Source organism: Bufo gargarizans, chromosome 6, assembly GCF_014858855.1.
Source record: "Bufo gargarizans isolate SCDJY-AF-19 chromosome 6, ASM1485885v1, whole genome shotgun sequence".
NCBI classification, from domain to species: Eukaryota; Metazoa; Chordata; class Amphibia; order Anura; family Bufonidae; genus Bufo; species Bufo gargarizans.
In genome coordinates, this window is record NC_058085.1 from 21,633,462 (window position 1) to 21,652,001 (window position 18,540).

General features: G+C 42.5%; 1 pseudogene; it reads right to left on the minus strand.

The window, feature by feature from the left end:
- LOC122940403 overlaps positions 1-18,540 on the minus strand; it is a 277,094-nt pseudogene that overhangs the window by 244,432 nt on the left and 14,122 nt on the right.

The following is an 18,540-nucleotide window of genomic DNA, read 5'->3' on the forward strand; positions in this document are numbered from 1 at the left end:
TATGTAAATACAAATAAAAACAGCAAAACTAGAAACAGAGAGAGATTCATTGCCAAATAGAGTAAAACTTACCCTAAAATTTTCTTCAATTATATAAATCGTAAAAAGCAAGCTAATAAATAATTTCCTATCCACTGTATTCACTGAAGAAAATAAACTGTCAGATGAAATGCAGAATGTAAAAGTAAATTCCCCATTAAAAGTGCCCTGTCTGACCCACGAAGAAGTACACCACAAGCATAAAATAGACAAATTGCTGGGACCAGATGGCATACACCACCGCATCCTAAGAGAATTAAGTAATGGCATAGCCAGACCCTTATTTCTGATATTTAAGGACTCTATACTGACAGGGGGTGTTCCACAAGATTGGCACAAAGCAAATGTGGTGCCAATATTCAAAAAGGGTCCAAAAACAGAGCCCAGAAACTATAGGTCGGTAAGTGTAACATCTGTCGTAGGTAAACTGTTTGACGGTTTTCAAAGAGATGAGGGATCAGTCATGTAAAACTAATTTACTCAGTTTCTATGAGGAAGTAAGTTCTAGACTTGACAGCAGCTGAATCAATGGATGTCGTATATCTGGACTTCTCCAAAGCATTTGGGACTATACAACATAAAAGGTTGGTATATAAAATGAGAATGCTTGGACTGGAAGAAAATGTCTGCATGTGGGCAAGTAACTGGCTCAGTGATAGAAAACAGAGGGTGGTTATTAATGGTAGACACTCAGATTGGGTCACTATTACTAGTGGGGTACCACAGGGGTCAGTATTGAGCCCTATTATCTTCAATATATTTATTAATGATCATGTAGAAGGCTTGCACAGTAAAATATACATTTTTGCAGATGACACTAAACTGTGTAAAGTAATTGACACGGAAGAGGACAGTATACTGCTGCAGATGGATCTGGAAAAATTGGAAGCTTGGGCAGAGAAGTCGCAGATGAGGTTTAACACTGACAAATATAAGGTTATGCACATGGGCAGGAATAATGCATGTCACCAGTACATACTAAATGGCAAAACACTGTGTAACATAGGGTTGTTTCGATACCAAAATTTTGATTTGGTTTCGATACCATTCGATGCGATACCCTGATAGGACTTCACACTCTCCCTGTTGCCATGTGTATAATGCACACAGCAGTAGAGAGATTACCATGGCAGCCAGGGCTTCAGTAGCATCCTGGCTGCCATGGTAACCGATCAGAGCCCCAGGATTACACAGCTGCCACTGCACCACCAATGAGAGAAGGTGAGGGGACTCTGTGGCCACTGCCACCAATGATTTTAATACTGGAGAGGAGGGGGAGGGTGCACTGCACCACCAATGATAACGAACTTTTAATATACAATTACAGCCGGCGACAGAAGAAACACATTGCCGGCACCCTTTTTCTGACAGGGCGCTGCGATCCGCAGTAGTTAACCCCTCAGGTGCGGCACCTGAGGGGTTAACTGCCGCAGCACCCTGTCAGAGGCAGGGTGCTGGCATTGTGTTTCTGCCGCCAGCTGTAGTTGTATATTAAATGTTAGTTATCACTGGTGGCGCAATGGCTACAGCCCCTCCCCTCCTTCACCCCTCTGCGCTCTCATTGGTGGCAGCAGCATAGGGGGAGGGAGAGACTGCTTCCTTCTCCCCATGCTGCTGAGGGAACATGGCCGTGCTGAGAGCAGCGCGGCATGTTCTCTGATACTGGGCTGTGCAGTAGCACAGCCTAGTATCAATAAAAGGCAAATCCCGGTATCGTATTGATACCGGGCTAAAAGTATTGATTGGGTATCGAAAGTTCGATACCCGAAAAAACCCTAGTGTAACACTGACATGTAACAGGACCTAGGAATATTAGTGAACAGCAAACTAATCTGTAGAAACCAGTGTCAGGCAGCAGCTGCCAGGAGCAATTAGATAATGTGTTGCATCAAAAGGGGCATAGATGCCCATGATAAGAACATAGTCCTGCCACTTTACAAGTTACTACTCAGACCACACATGGAGTACTGTGTACATTTCTGGGCTCCTGTGAACAAGTCAGCTATAGCAGAGCTGAAGAAGGTTCAGAGGAGTGAAACTAATGTAATAACTGCAATGGGTGGACTACAGTACCCTGAAAGATTATCAAAATTAGGGTTATTCACTTTAGAAAAAAAGACAACTGAGGGCAGATCTAATAACTATGTATAAATATAGCAACGGTCAGTACAGAGATCTCTCCCATCATCTATTTATCCCTAGGACTGTGACGAGGGGACAGAAGGTTTGTACACAAACATAGAAGAGGATTATTTTCGGTAAGAGGAGTGAGACTATGGCACTCTCTGCCTGAGGAGGTGGTGATGTGAGTTCACTAAAAGAGTTCAAGAGGGGCCTGGATGTATTTCTGGAGTGTAATAATATTACAGGCTATAGCTACTAGAGGTAGGCTGTTGATCCAGGGAGTTATTCTGATTGCCTGATGGAGTCGGAAACAAATTTTTTCCCTCTAAATTGGAAAAAATTTAATTCTACCTTACAGGGTTTTTTGCCTTCCTCTGGATCAACTTGCAGGATAACAGGCTGAACTAGATGGACAAATGTCTTTTCTCAGTCTTATAAACTATGTTACTATGTTACATCCTATCGGTCATTCCACTTCACTGCAAATAACTGGCCATCATAAGGGGGCACACCCTAATCAAGCCTGCTGGCTGGAGTATACTAATGAGTACCGGAGCACCAGGAAGCAGTGAACGCTATGTATTTACCGCTTCCTGGTCCTCGGCTGTCATTTGTGCAGGGCTGTGCACAGAGTGTGGGCGCTTTGTGATGTCACGCTATAACAAATTCTGACTTCATCTTAACATTTCCCACATTCTAAACATGAAAATGGCTTCTCTCCTGTGTGAATTCTCTGATGTATAACAAGATGTGATTTACTGTTAAAACATTTCCCACATTGTGAACATTAAAATGCCTTCTCTCCTGTGTGAATTCTCTGATGTATAACAAGATGTGATTTACTGTTAAAACATTTCCCACATTGTGAACATAAAAATGGCTTCTCTCCTGTGTGAATTCTCTGATGTATAACAAGATGTGATTTACTGTTAAAACATTTACCACATTCTGAACATGAAAATAGTTTCTCCCCTGTGTGATTTCTCTGATGCATAACTAATTCTGATTTACTCTTAAAACATTTCCCACATTCTGAACATGAAAATGGCTTCTCTCCTGTGTGGATTCTCTGGTGTATAACAAGATTTGATTTCTGGTTAAAACATTTCCCACAATCTGAACATGAAAATGGCTTCTCCCCTGTGTGCGTTTTCTGATGTGTAACCAGATTTGATTTCTGGTTAAAACATTTCCCACATACTGAACATGAAAATTGCTTCTCCCCTGTGTGAGTTTTCTGATGTGTAACAAGATTTGATTTTAGGTGAAAACATTTACCACATTCTGAACATGAAAATGGCTTCTCTCCTGTGTGAATTCTCTGATGTTTAACAAGATCTGATTTCTGGGTAAAACATTTCCCACATTCTGAACATGAAAATGGCTTCTCCCCTGTGTGAATTCTCTGATGCACAACAAGAGCCGATTTATACTCAAAACATTTACCACATTCTGAACATGAAAATGGCTTCTCCCCTGTGTGAATTCTCTGATGTACAACAAGAGCCGATTTATACTCAAAACATTTACCACATTCTGAACATGAAAATGGCTTCTCTTTTTCATGAGATGTTTGATGTTTAGCACCTCTTCTGTGACTTTTATTCTGTGTTACAGTCTGTAATGAATCAGAAGATCGGACCTGTTTAAAAAAATCAAATGATGCATTGTTGCTGTGATTGGATGAGGGTATATCTTGCATCTTGGCATGCTCTTCAAATGTATCTTGTGTGATACCACAATCATCTACTTCAAAACCTGAAGATACCAGATGTTTCTCTAAGTTCCTGGTACAGTCATCTGCCAAGAACAAAACACATTTTATTAGTGATCAATAACATTAAAATTATATTGAAATTTTATAACTTTTCCATATATAAAATCCACAGAAATTACAATGCATGGCGCAAAATTCAAGTATCAATTGACTAAAACAGTGGTGGCCAAACAGACCACAATCTAATAGTAGACCGAGGGGCATAACTAGAAAAAGCTGGCTCCAACCTTGAGAAACTTCCCTGCAACCCCCACCCAATCAGTCATTTAAAAGATTTCCTAGCGCTGGACAAGAGGCAACGAATCCCCTCTTAGTGCCCCACACAATAGTTATCTCCCCTCAGTGTCCCTTTCACAGTGGAATTCCCCTTTAGTGCCTTCTTTACAGTACTGATGCTCCCTAAGTGCCCCCACACAGTAGTTATGCCCCCTTTGTGCGCCCCCTGCCATAGTGCTGTACCTTAGTGTCCCCTTTACATCAGTGAAGCTCCTATACTGTGAATAAAGGTAAAGTAATACCGAGCCCATCATGCTCTTCCCTGCAGCAGACAAATATCTGGTGTTCAGTGGTGAGACTTTTTTGCATGACCTCTTAAGGCTACATTCACACGTGAGAAAAAAAAGGCCATAAAAATTGGTCGTCTGGACAATTTGCATTCATTTTTAACGGCCATTCGTTTGGTGCTAAAGGACCTACACTCTCAGTGGGATGATGTCACCATGCGCTCCTAAGCAATAATGCAGGGAGAGCATGGTGACGTCATCACGTTGCTAGCACAGGTCCTTCAACACCAAGAGAAACTGCCTTTTGTATGCAAGCAGATAAGGCAATTTATTTTTATTTTAACCCCTAAGGCTGGTTTCACACGGGCGTTGTGGTAAAAGATGCGGGTGCATGCGTGATTTTTCCGCGCAAGTGCAAAACATTTTAATGCGTTTTGCACGCGTGTGAGAAAAATCGACATGTTTGGTACCCAAACCCGAACTTCTTCACAGAAGTTCGGGTTTGGGTTAGGTGTTGTGTAGACTGTATTAGTCTCCCTTATAACATGGATATAAGGGAAAATAATAGCATTCTTAAAACAGAATGCTTAGTAAAATAGGGCTGGAGGGTTTAAAAAAAATTTAAATAAATTTAACTCACCTTAATCCTCTTGTTTGCGCAGCCCAGCTTCTCTTCTGTCTTCATCTGTGAGGAAAAGGACCTGTGGTGATGTCACTGCGCTCATCACATGATCCATTACCATGGTGATGGATCATGTGATGAGCGCAGTGACGTCACCACAGGTCCTTTTCCTGTGCACAGCAAAGATGAAGACAGAAGAAAAGCCGGGCTGCGCGAACAAGTGGATTAAGGCGAGTTAAATTTATTTATTTTTTTAACCCCTCCAGCCCTATTGTACTATGCATTCTGTATTAAGAATGCTATTATTTTCCCTTATAACCATGTTATAAGGGAAAATAATAATGATCGGGTCCCTATCCCGATCGTCTCCTAGCAACTGTGTATGAAAATCTGAGGCGAAACCCGGGTCGGGTATTTTATCTGTATCTGATATGATACAATACAAGCCTGCGTTTGTGAGTACAATAAAAGTGTTTTTTCCGATACACTTGGCGTATTGCACAATATATTTTATCTTTATATAAGGGTGCCTTGGTGACTGGGAACAACAGGTTGGAATCTGTGAGGTTGCTAAGAATACGCCGAATTTGGATGCTTTATTTCCATGTTTACGTGTCTACGGTGTGGTGAATAGCGCGGACCTGAACTTTATCTATTTTTCATTGGAACTTGGAGGAAATAAGACCTACTCCTTAATTCAGGACTGCAGCTAGGAAAAAAAAAACGTGATTACATACATCAATTTTTTTATTGGTGCGTGAAAATCACATTGCATCCCCACTTGCTTGCGGATGCTTGCAATTTTCGCGCAGCCCCATTCACTTCAACGGGGCCTGCGTTGCGTGAAAAACGCCCAAAATAGAGCATGCTGTGATTTTCACGCAATGCAAAAGTGATGCGTGAAAATCACCGCTCATGTGCACAGCCCCATAGAAATGAATGGGTCAGGATTCAGTGCGGGTGCAATGTGTTCACCTCACGCATCGCACCCGTGCTGAAATGTCGCCCGTGTGAAAGGGGCCTAAAAGGCCATTTTCCACTAGTGTACCCATTTTAAACGGCCATTACATGGATGCACTCAAGTCTAAATGGGCATTAAAAATAGTCCCATTGATTTACATGGGGTTCAATGGCAGTGAAAATGGCCACAAATAGAACATGTCCTATTTTTCACAACCACTATTCACTCGCCTTAGAAAAAAATGGCCACATGAATAGCGCCATGGACGTCAATTCATTTTAAAAACAGCGGTGTGCCATTTTTCGCTGTTGTGTGAATGTAGCCTTATCCTGCTGCCTTTCCCGATTACACAAACTACATATAGCGCCGAAGAATAATCCTGTGACCTGAACATCATCACTGCAGCTAGGACACTGTGCACACCGAGGTCTCTCCAAATCTCAGTCCTGTCACTCTCAAGTAAACAAATTGCATGGCCCACACCATAACAGCTTCCTATTTTTATGCATTTATATTAAAGGGATTGTCTCATCTGAGACAATGGGGTCAGTTCGCTAGGATATGCCCCTATTGTCTGGTAGGTGTGGGACCCGCCACTGGGATCTGCACCTATCTCCTAAACGGAGCCCAAAAGTGGTGGAGGATGCACTGTGCAAGCACAGCACTGGCTCGACTATTTCACTCAGGCCCATAGAAGTGAATAGAAACAGTGGCCGGTCATGCACAGTGCGCTCCTATTGACTTCTATGGGGAGAGAGCTTGGTGGTGGCCGGACCAGAGTCCTCCAGCCACCATTTTGGCCCACTCTGTTCTCGATATAGGTTGGGTCCCAGTGGTTGGACCCACACCTATTAGACAATGGAGACATATCCTAGTGATCTGCCTCCATTGTCTCAGATGAGACAACCCCTTTAACCCCTTAGTGACCAGCCTGTTTTGGGTCTTACTGACCAAGCGTTTTTCTTCCTTTTTTAATTGTCGCGCTCCAAGAGCTATAGTTTTTTTATTTTTCTGTCTATATAGCTTTATGAGGGCTTGTTTTTTTGTGGGACAAGCTGTAGTTTTTAATGGCGCAATTTTCGGGGTACAACTTTCTGATAAAATGTTATTACTCTTTCTGGGAGGGAGATGGGAAAAACAGCAATACTGCCACTGCGTTTTTACATTATAAATTTTATGGCGTTCATTTTTCGGCATAAATAACATAATATCTTTATTCTCTGGGCCATTACAATTACAGTGATACCAAATATATATAGTTTTTTTTTTTACGTTTTACAACTTTTTTGCAACATAACACCTTTTTTTTTTTAAAAAAGCAAAAAATTTTTTTGCATTGCCGCTTCCAAGATCCCTCGCTTGGTATTACGTTTTTTCAGTGGCAACTAAGAATAAATTAGCAATTCTTTAACAGACAGTTTTTTTTATTGATTTTAAAATGAAATGCATTATCCCTATAGTGTATTGCATTTTAATGTCAGTGCTATTCTGACATTGAACAGCAGGCTTCCCCAGAGAGGTGCAGCATGCTGGACATTACTCAAGGCTGGTCTAGGGCCTACACGGGACCCCAGCCAGCCTTCACACACATCGGCACTCCGTGATCGCATTTACCGGGGTGCCGATGGGAGACAGAGGGGGTCCGCTCCTTCTGTCAGCACTTTACATGCGGCAGTGTTAAACAGCCCGGATTGCAACTCCTGCCAGTCTGGGCTGTTAGAGCAGGGCCGTGGCTCTCATCCATGCAGTGCTTAGACTGGGCTTCCGTAAAAAAGCGGCGGCCCAGCCTAAGGCCTCCCTTAGTGACCACCGTAAAAAAGACGTATGGGTGGTCACTAATAACCACATTGATAGCATGTTAAGGCGTGTAGGTGAATTTATTTATGCACGTGTAAGAAATACAGATTATACAGATTTTTAAGAATTTTGAGGAAAATAATGTAAGCCATATATTGTATTGGTATCCTGTTCTCAGCAGGTTCCTGGTAATTAGAGCCTATACTTGTCCTCTCAAAGCCATTGTCTGGACAATGAACAATTAGCATATCAAAGGTAATGTAGTTGTCAATTATCTAAAGAATGGCTGACAATTGTCTTGTAGGTGGTACATGGCTAGTGGGCAGGGTGGATAAAAATCAATGATTAAAAAAATAAAAAAATAAAAATAAAAATTGGATTATGTTTATAAGATCCTACTCCTGTCAGGTTCTCTCTAACCCCCCGATATCAAGAGATGGGGTACTAGATAGGCTCACCGGTCACGGAGGCACAGGTTGCCCTAATCTTGGAGTCAGTGTGTATTATGTTGTAGAGGTACAGTTAAAAAACAAAGGGCAATAAAGCCCAAGCACTAGATATAGTAAAGGTTGCATAGAAAGCTATAAAGACGTGCTCAAATAAAAAGATGTGTGTGTCCCAACGCGTTTCATCTATTTATATTTAGCCCTAGATTCATCAGGGGACACGGGGCTAGTGTTTCTTCTATCGGGGAAATTGGTTGGTCCCAGACGAAAGCACTCAGATGGAGTGTATGGTCACACTTCCGAGTAGGATGGCACCCTAAGATGAGGGTGTCCATCTAAAGGTAGGAACTCCTACAGACATCTAGTGTTCCTACTCCATATGGCGTCTCCCAATGGTCTTGGGAGTAACTTTATTACCATTAGTAATTATTAGTAATTGTTATTGCGTACAAGTCTCTCCGTATGTGATATTTATGTTTGTTCATTTATATTTTCATATATACTCATCAATAATAAATGTAATATCGTTATTCCAACATTGCACAATATAGCAATTTGTAAAAGCAGAATCTTAGAGACCTCTCTGCTTTACTTAGTGGTCACTACTCACCTGGGCGGTTATCTGTAGGAAGGTCCTCTGTACTCTGCTCATCACCCCTCACATGTGTCTCTGTAGGATTAATATTGTTCAGATCTTCACTCGGATCCACAAGCTGTGAAAGAAATATTGTAGAAGTCATCAGACGGTTGGAGAAGTCGTGTGGAAGGTTTTATATGACCTGAAAAGATCAGTAATTAGAATGATGACCAAAAATGACCGGACAGCAGGAGTTATCTGACCCAAATATCTGCAGGTCTCCTGTATAAATCCAATCTGATTGCTTCATTATTCCAACCAGTTTGCAATGCAGGGAGAGTAGTTCTTATATTCCATCCCTAACATTACATTGTTTGTGCACTTGTTGCCCTTGCTGGTCGCCCCAGGACTGTGAAGCCGGTAAGCCAAAGTTCTTTCGGTCCATGGCTTATTTACCTCCTCGGAATGGGCATAATCATCTGCTCTGCTGCAGCCAATGACTGGATTCAGGGGTAACATGTCCACAAGAAACACATCACCACTAAAGCCAGTCATTGGCTGCAGTAAAGCAGGTGACCATGCCTGTGTCGGCGAGGGAGCAAACAACATTTACTGGAAGATGGACACACAGGAGCTGGCACACATAACCAGAGCTAAGGGTAGCAGGTACGTATGACTCTTTCCATAGTAGAGGCTGCGGGCACGTGTGAAAAGTTACTTATTTCTGAACAAACCCTTTAATGATGTCTTCCTGTTCTGTCTAGAAGTTTTGGGATGACTGCAGGCATGAAGATACTGTACCTAGTATAAGGGACAGGGGAGAACACAGGAGAGGTGAGAACTGATTATCTATCACCACTAGAACACCCTGCTTATCACTGTTTATAGTATAAGGACAGGAGAGGTAAGAACTGATTACGATTATATTATATGATTATTATTACTATTATTAGTACCTTCCAAAAGCCACTGTACTTATTTTTAACAAACGCTGCACAACTAGATTTATCGCATGCATCATTCAGGGAGCATGTGTTATTTCTCCCAAACACAAAGCAGCCACAATGTTCCTCCAGTTGTCTCTGACCACCTTGCCCAGTTGGAGTTAGCTGAGGAGACAGCCAGCGCGGTTGTTTGCTGCTTGATGCACTTTAGAAAGTATTTAGCTATGTGGCTACTATCACCCAGGGAGATCAGCTCTAAAACAGCATGGCAATGCTTCAGATGATAGGAAGAAGGGGGAGTGGGAACGATGTTCTGCCCTGCTTCTGTTTGGGACAGGAGGATATCCATGGAGGAGCCCGATAAGTGCCTGGTGTCAGAACAAACGTGCAGGTGTCAATAGGACCTGGCCTTCTTGCTACAGTGCTGCCTCGCTGCAAAAAACATTGATCTAATGAGCTGTGAAAGGCATGAACTGTTCCAGTCCGTAACCGTTGCTCGAGGTGTCCATGGTGTGTACCTTGCTGCACAGCTAGAATTGCAAGGAGTGGCCTACATTTACCACCACTTGAGAGTACAAAGCCTTTAGTGAGGCTGAGCACATGCCATTAGCCCCCTAAAAGGTAACAGAATCTACAAAGTTGTACCACAGAAACTGCACCACCAGCAACTTGTGCAAGCAGAGTTGTTTTTTGGCCGAAAATTCCATTATTGATGGCTGATGGTGGGACAGAATATGAGGAGGCATAGTCTGAGCAGGAGAAGCAGTAACTGATGGTGACTTGGACACAGTTTTGCACGTGGATGCCACCTGGCTTCCACAAAGGAGACCGGGAGAAGGAGGAATCTCTTGTTGTGGTAGCTGGCAGATATTTATATGGGGGAGAAAAAAGAACTGGGTCGCACATCCACAGTGCTTGGCTTTGACCTAAAAAGTGTACAGCCCCCCGTATTGCATGCTGTACAAGAGGCATTAGTGTACATTTTGATCAAAAGGCATAAGCCCACTCACCACGTCAAGGAAGCCTCTATTGAGTGGGACCTACTCTGACAAAAGGGCGCAGCATGGTGCGATGACAAAGCGGCGATATCCTGGTAGGCGGCGGGACCCAGGAGTCAAAGCAGCAACCATGCTGTCTGACGATGCCACCCATGGCACTGGGTCCCACCAACCCACCAGAACAGCACCACAGAAACAAAGGCCACCGCACAGTACTGCACCATGTGAACAGCTGTCTAACACAGCATGTCCATTACTATCAGGAGCTACAGGTCAATGACCACTATATGCAATCCTGTGTGATTAAAACCACCTGTGCCGAATGGGAGGAGTGCTGACACCAGTAATAAAGAAGAAAGATTCAAATAACAATTATATGGGGGAGAAAAAAGAACTGGGTCGCACATCCACAGTGCTTGGCTTTGACCTAAAAAGTGTGGCAGACACCTCTGTCACTCCCATGGCTTATTGTAATCTGGCAGATCTTGCACAGGGCATGACTTTTGTTTTCCAGCACCGTGGAGAAGAACTGCCAGACAGGAGATACTTGCACACTCCACACAGAGCGAGCTGCAGCCGAGCTTGTTTTAGGTCTGGCACGTTTTCAGCCTGCGACCACAGTATCATCAGCATCACCAGTTCCCAAGCTGACAATACTAGAAGCAGATCTGGCCCTGGCAGGTTTTGGGAGCTTCTAACTGTATGTTGCCTTCACTCTGTATTGCTGTCACTGCCACCATCCTCTTCCTCTGATGTTACCTTCTTCTCAGCACCCTGATCTAGCTCCAAGATCCTGTCCAACACACAATCATTGTAATAGTCCTCAACCTCCCCGCCATGAAAACTGTGATATGTCATCATGGGCTTCCTAGCCCCCTTCCAGATTACCTGCTTTATACTTGCCTTGAGTTCCACTGCTGCTACCACTGTCCCTACCACCACCAGTGCAGCTACAGGTGCCACTACTCCTACCACCACAAACACAGCTCTGCATGGGGTGCCCCCCCGCCCTGAATCTCCTCCTCATGGTAGTCTAAACGCTGAGCCACCCAGTCCACAATTCCATCCTCTGTGTCCTCAATAATATTAGGAGCCAGGGAGAACTGTGGCCAACTACTACTACTCCTGGCAGGTACTGATACTGCTGGTACTACATACATTCTGACTCTAGGAGGACAAGGCATGGGTCTTTCGTTTTGCACTCTTTCATTTCTCAGACATTTGATTATGAGGTCTATACATGAAAAGTCAGTTTGGTACACACAGATTATTTAACAGGACACGCAAAATGGCAAGTGTGTTTTGTAATTTAACCTCTTCCCAACATGTAACGTGCTACTACGTCATGGAAGTCAGTGACTTTCCGCATTTTGACATAATAGTACGTCATGGTGATCTGGCAGGCATCAAAGCGATGCACGCCCGATCACTGCAGGGGTCCGGCAGTCCCTGAAAGCCGGGCCCCTGCTGTACCTGCCGGCATCGCTGTAAAAGCTGATGCAGGCGCATTAACCCCTTCTATGCCCCGATACCCTGGTCCGCGCTAATCGCAACATAGAAGGGGTTTGTGTCGGGTGAGGGAGCGCATCTAGTCCATGCACTGTTGTGGCGGGGACCCGATGTGTGAGAATGCAGCCCGATGCCATGCAGAGGCTGCCCAATGCCTTGCACGGCATCGGGACCTGCCTTCTATGGGTGCCCAGGAGATCCAGCCTCAGGCCAGTTTCCTAGGCAACCTGTTAGTGTATGACTCATTGTACCGTATTTTTGCCCTATAAGACGCACCCCCCCCCCCCCCCAAAAAGTGCATCTTATGGGGCGAATGCTGCGACCGTCCGGTGAATATGCTGAGAGGGAGGAGGGGCTGGGGGCCGGCATCTGTTTCTGTAATGGCAGCGGGGCCCGGTGCAGTCACTGTATTCTACTACACCAGGCCCTGCTCACTGTAGTATACGGTAATCATATCTAACTTGTGGCTATTGTTTAAAGTATTCCAATCATCTTAAATCTAGCGCTGTACTACTTACTACTAACTTCTTGGCAGTCAGGAGGCCGGGCAGGCGCTCGTAGCGTAGCACACTACGCTCACTGCGCCTGCGCTGCCCACTTTATGAATGAAGCAGGCGGTGCAGGCGCAGTGAGCGTAGTGAGCTACACTACGAGCGCCCGCCCGACCTCCTGACTGCCAAGAAGTTAGTTGTAAGTAGTACAGCGCTAGATTTAAGATGATTGGAATACTTTAAACAATAGCCACAAGTTAGATATGATTACCGTATACTACAGAGAGTGGGGCCCAGAAACAGATGCCGTCCCCCATTCACTACACAGGGACACTCTTATGGGGGATCTGTGGATGACACATAAGAGGCTATATATGTGTCATCCACAGATGCCCCCACAATGATCCCCCATAACCGTGCCATCCACATATACCCCCATAACAGTGCCAGCCACATATGCCCCCATAACAGTGCCATCCACAGACCACCATTACGGTAGTTCAAAACCCACCAAAAAAGCCTTTTGGTTCAATTTTTTTTTTATTATTATTATTTTCGTCCTCAAAAACCCAGGTTCGTCTTATGGACAGGTGCGTCTTATAGGGCAAAAAATACGATAATCCACTAACAGGCAATGTATTACAATACAGATGTATTGTAATGCATTGCAGAGGGGATCAGACCCACAAAAGTGAAAGTCCGAAATAAAGTGAAGAAAAAAAAAAGTTTAAAAAGTGTTTTTAATTTAAAAAAAACCCGTCCCTTTACCCTTATTTTATAATTAAAAAAATATGAAAAAAAAAACCACACATATTAGGTATCACCTAAATATATCACATGGTCCACCCTGTCCGATAAACACCATAAAAATTAATAAATAAAAACGGTGTAAAAAAAGCCATTTTTGTCACCTTACATAAAAAAGTGCAACACCAAGCGATCAAAAAGGCGTATGTCCCACAAAATTATATCAATAAAACAGTCACCTAATCCCGCAAAAAATTGAGCCCCTACATAAGAAAATCGCTCAAAAAATAAAAAAAATATAACTCTCAGAACATGGAGACACTAAAACATTTTTTTTGTTTCAAAAATGCTATTATTGTGCTAAAGTGAAACAAATAAAAAAAATTATATATATATATATATATATATATTAGGTATCGTCATGTCCATAACAACCAACTCTATAACAATATAGCAACCTCAGGTGAACACCATAAAAAAAATATATATATTTGGCAAAAAAAAAAATAGTACCAATCAAACCATCACCTCATCCCGCAAAAAATGAGAGCCTACCTAAGGCAATCGGACAAAAAAAAAAAAAAAAAAGCTATGGCTCTCAGACTATGGAGACACTAAAACATAATTTCGGTTTCATAAATGCTATTATTGTATAAAACTTAAATAAATAAGAAAAAGTTGAAAAATTAGGTATTGCCACATCCGTAACGATCTGCTCTATAAGAAAATCACATGACCTAATCCCTCAGGTGAATGCTGTAAAAATAAATAAAAACTGCACCAAAACAACCAATTTTTTGGTCACCTTGTCCCATAAAGTGTAATAATAAATGATCAAAAAATCATATGTACCTAAAAATGGTACCAATAAAAACTTCAACTCTTCCTGCAAAAAACGGGCTCCTGCACAAGATGATCAGCAGAAAAATAAAAAAAAATAGGGTGTTCAGAAAATGGTGACACAAAAACATAATAAAGCATTTTTGAAAAAAAATGATGTAAAACTGAAACAAACAAAAATAGAAAGTAAACATATTTGATATCATTGCATCCGTAAGAACCTGCTCTATAAAAATAGCACATGATCTAACCTGTCAGACAAACGTTGCAAAAAAACAAAAAACGGTGCCAGAACATCAATTTTTGGGCTACCTTTGGCTACCATAAAAAATCATATGTACCCCTAAATAGTACCAATAAAACTGGCACCTTATCCCCTAGTTTCCAAAATCGGGTCACTTTTTGGAAGTTTCTATTGTAAGAGTGCATCAGGGGGGCTTCAAATGGGACATGTTGTCTAAAAACCAGTTCAGCTAAATCTGCCTTTCAAAAACCATATGGCGGTCCTTTCCTTCTGCGCCCTGCCGTGTGCCCGTACAGCAGTTTACGACTACATATGGGGTGTTTCTGTAAACCGCAGATTCAGGGTAATAAATATTAAGTTTTGTTTGCCGGTTAACCCTTGCTTTGTCACTGGAAAAAATTGATTGAAGTTAGGGTTGAGCAAACCCGAACTGTCAAGTTTGGGTTCGTACCGAACTTTTGTATTTTTGGACCCCGGACCCGAACATTTCAGTAAAAGTTCGGGTTCGGTGAGTTAATGACACTTTTTGAAAGGCTGCAGAGCAGTCAATCAACAAGCGTTTAACTTGTGTGCCCTTAGGAGCCATCACAGCCATGCCTACTAATAAGCTGGAGTCACGAAGCGCTGCACATCACTCTGCTCTGATTAGTGTAGAGATAGGATGCTGCTGCTGTGAGGGAGAGAATAGGACAGAATCTTTAATCAGAAGTGATTGTTAACTCAGCGATCTACCTAGATTTTGTTTTGTGGGTGCAGTGCACAATCTTTTTACCCTGCCCTGATCCCAGTGACCCAGAAAAATAACTTATCTGTCAGCTAGGTGAGCGGCGGTGGTGGCCATTTATGCAAGCTCAGTGCACTAGCACTGCATATGTGCATTTGTGACCGTCAAATAGAAGCTTGAAATACTGCAATTACATTCTGGGTTTAAAAAAAAAATGTGGTAAGACCCTACAACTGTGGCCTTTGCAGCATTAGTCAGTGTGCAATTTAAGCTATAAATACAGCAATAATTTTCTGGGTCTTAAAAAACACCCTTTTTGGGCAAAATACTACATTTTACAGCCCTTTCTGCATCTGTCAGTGTGAAATTCAAGCGTTACATATTGCTGTCATATTCTGTTATTAAAAAAACACCCATTTTGGGCAAAGTACTTACAGGGAGTGCAGAATTATTAGGCAAGTTGTATTTTTGAGGATTCATTTTATTATTGAACAACAACCATTTTCTCAATGAACCCAAAAAACTCATTAATATCAAAGCTGAATATTTTTGGAAGTAGTTTTTAGTTTGTTTTTAGTTTTAGCTATTTTAGGGGGATATCTGTGTGTGCAGGTGACTATTACTGTGCATAATTATTAGGCAACTTAACAAAAAACAAATATATACCCATTTTAATTATTTATTTTTACCAGTGAAACCAATATAACATCTCAACATTCACAAATATACATTTCTGACATTCAAAAACAAAACAAAAACAAATCCGTGACCAATATAGCCACCTTTCTTTGCAAGGACACTCAAAAGCCTGCCATCCATGGATTTTGTCAGTGTTTTGATCTGTTCGCCATCAACATTGCGTGCAGCAGCAACCACAGCCTCCCAGACACTGTTCAGAGAGGTGTACTGTTTTCCCTCCTTGTAAATCTCACATTTAATGATGGACCACAGGTTCTCAATGGGGTTCAGATCAGGTGAACAAGGAGGCCATGTCATTAGATTTTCTTCTTTTATACCCTTTCTTGCCAGCCACGCTGTGGAGTACTTGGACGCGTGTGATGGAGCATTGTCCTGCATGAAAATCATGTTTTTCTTGAAGGATGCAGACTTCTTCCTGTACCACTGCTTGAAGAAGGTGTCTTCCAGAAACTGGCAGTAGGACTGGGAGTTGAGCTTGACTCCATCCTCAACCCGAAAAGGCCCCACAAGCTCATCTTTGATGATACCAGCCCAAACCAGTACTCCACCTCCACCTTGCTGGCGTCTGAGTCGGACTGGAGCTCTCTGCCCTTTACCAATCCAGCCACGGGCCCATCCATCTGGCCCCTCAAGACTCACTCTCATTTCATCAGTCCATAAAACCTTAGAAAAATCAGTCTTGAGATATTTCTTGGCCCAGTCTTGACGTTTCAGCTTGTGTGTCTTGTTCAGTGGTGGTCGTCTTTCAGCCTTTCTTACCTTGGCCATGTCTCTGAGTATTGCACACCTTGTGCTTTTGGGCACTCCAGTGATGTTGCAGCTCTGAAATATGGCCAAACTGGTGGCAAGTGGCATCTTGGCAGCTGCACGCTTGACTTTTCTCAGTTCATGGGCAGTTATTTTGTGCCTTGGTTTTTCCACACGCTTCTTGCGACCCTGTTGACTATTTTGAATGAAACGCTTGATTGTTCGATGATCACGCTTCAGAAGCTTTGCAATTTTAAGAGTGCTGCATCCCTCTGCAAGATATCTCACTATTTTTGACTTTTCTGAGCCTGTCAAGTCCTTCTTTTGAACCATTTTGCCAAAGGAAAGGAAGTTGCCTAATAATTATGCACACCTGATATAGGGTGTTGATGTCATTAGACCACACCCCTTCTCATTACAGAGATGCACATCACCTAATATGCTTAATTGGTAGTAGGCTTTCGAGCCTATACAGCTTGGAGTAAGACAACATGCATAAAGAGGATGATGTGGTAAAAATACTCATTTGCCTAATAATTCTGCACTCCCTGTAATATTGTAGCCTTTCCTGCATCTGTGATTGTTAAAAACAAGCTTGAGATACTTCAATAATTTTCTGGGTTTTAAAAAACACCTATTTTTGGCAATACCCTCCATCTGGGGCCTCTGTTGCATTAGTCAGTATGCAATTTAAGCTAGAAATACAGCAATAATTTTCTGGATTTAAAAAAAAACCACCCTTTTTGGGCAAAATACTCAATTTTACAGCCCTTGCTGCATCTGTCAGTGTGAAATTCAAGTGTTATATACTGCTGTGCTATTCTGTTATAACCCCCCCACCCCCCTCACTAATTTTGGGCAACATAATACATTTTACAGCCCTTGGAGCATCTGCGATTGTTAAAAACAAGCTTGAAATACTTAAATAATTTTCTGGGTTTTAAAAAACACCCTTTTTGGGCAAAATACTAAATTTTACAGCCCTTGTTGCATCTTTCAGTGTGAAATTCAAGCGCTATATACTGCTGTCATATTCTGTTTAAAAAAAACACTTTTTGGGCAAAATAATACATTTTACAGCAGCTGTCATTGTGAGATACACGCTTTAGATACTGCTGTGCTATTCAGTTATTAAAACACACCCTTTTTGGGCAAAATACTCAATTTTACAGCCCTTGTTGCATCTGTCAGTGTGAGATACACGCTTTAGATACTGCTGTGCTATTCAGTTATTATAACACACCCATTTTGGGCAAAATACTTAATTTACAGCCTTGTCTGCATCTGTCAGTGTGAAATTCAAGCGTTATATACTGCTGTGCTATTCGGTTATTATAAAAACAACCTTTTTGGGCAAAATAATACATTTTACAGTGCTTGTTGCATCTTTACATGTGTAATTCAAGCGTTACCGTATTTTTCGCCCCATAAGACGCACTTTCCTTCCCCCCCCCAACAGTGGAGGAAAAGTGCCCCTGCATCTTATGGGGCGAATGCTGGCAATTTACATCACAGTCTGCAATGTATTAGTGAGGCGGGAGGAGGGGCTGTAGTAGGCGGGGAGAGCCTGCTCTGCCTACTTCATTCATAAAGTTGGCGGAGCAGGCACGTGACCTCCGTGAGTTACGGCCGCCCGCCCTGCCTGCTAGCGCTTACTACAGGAGTGTGACATGCGAACCGTTAAGTAAGGTACACAGAGGGAGCGCATCATTATTCAGTTTAGATATGATGATTAACCGCCTCTGGACCGC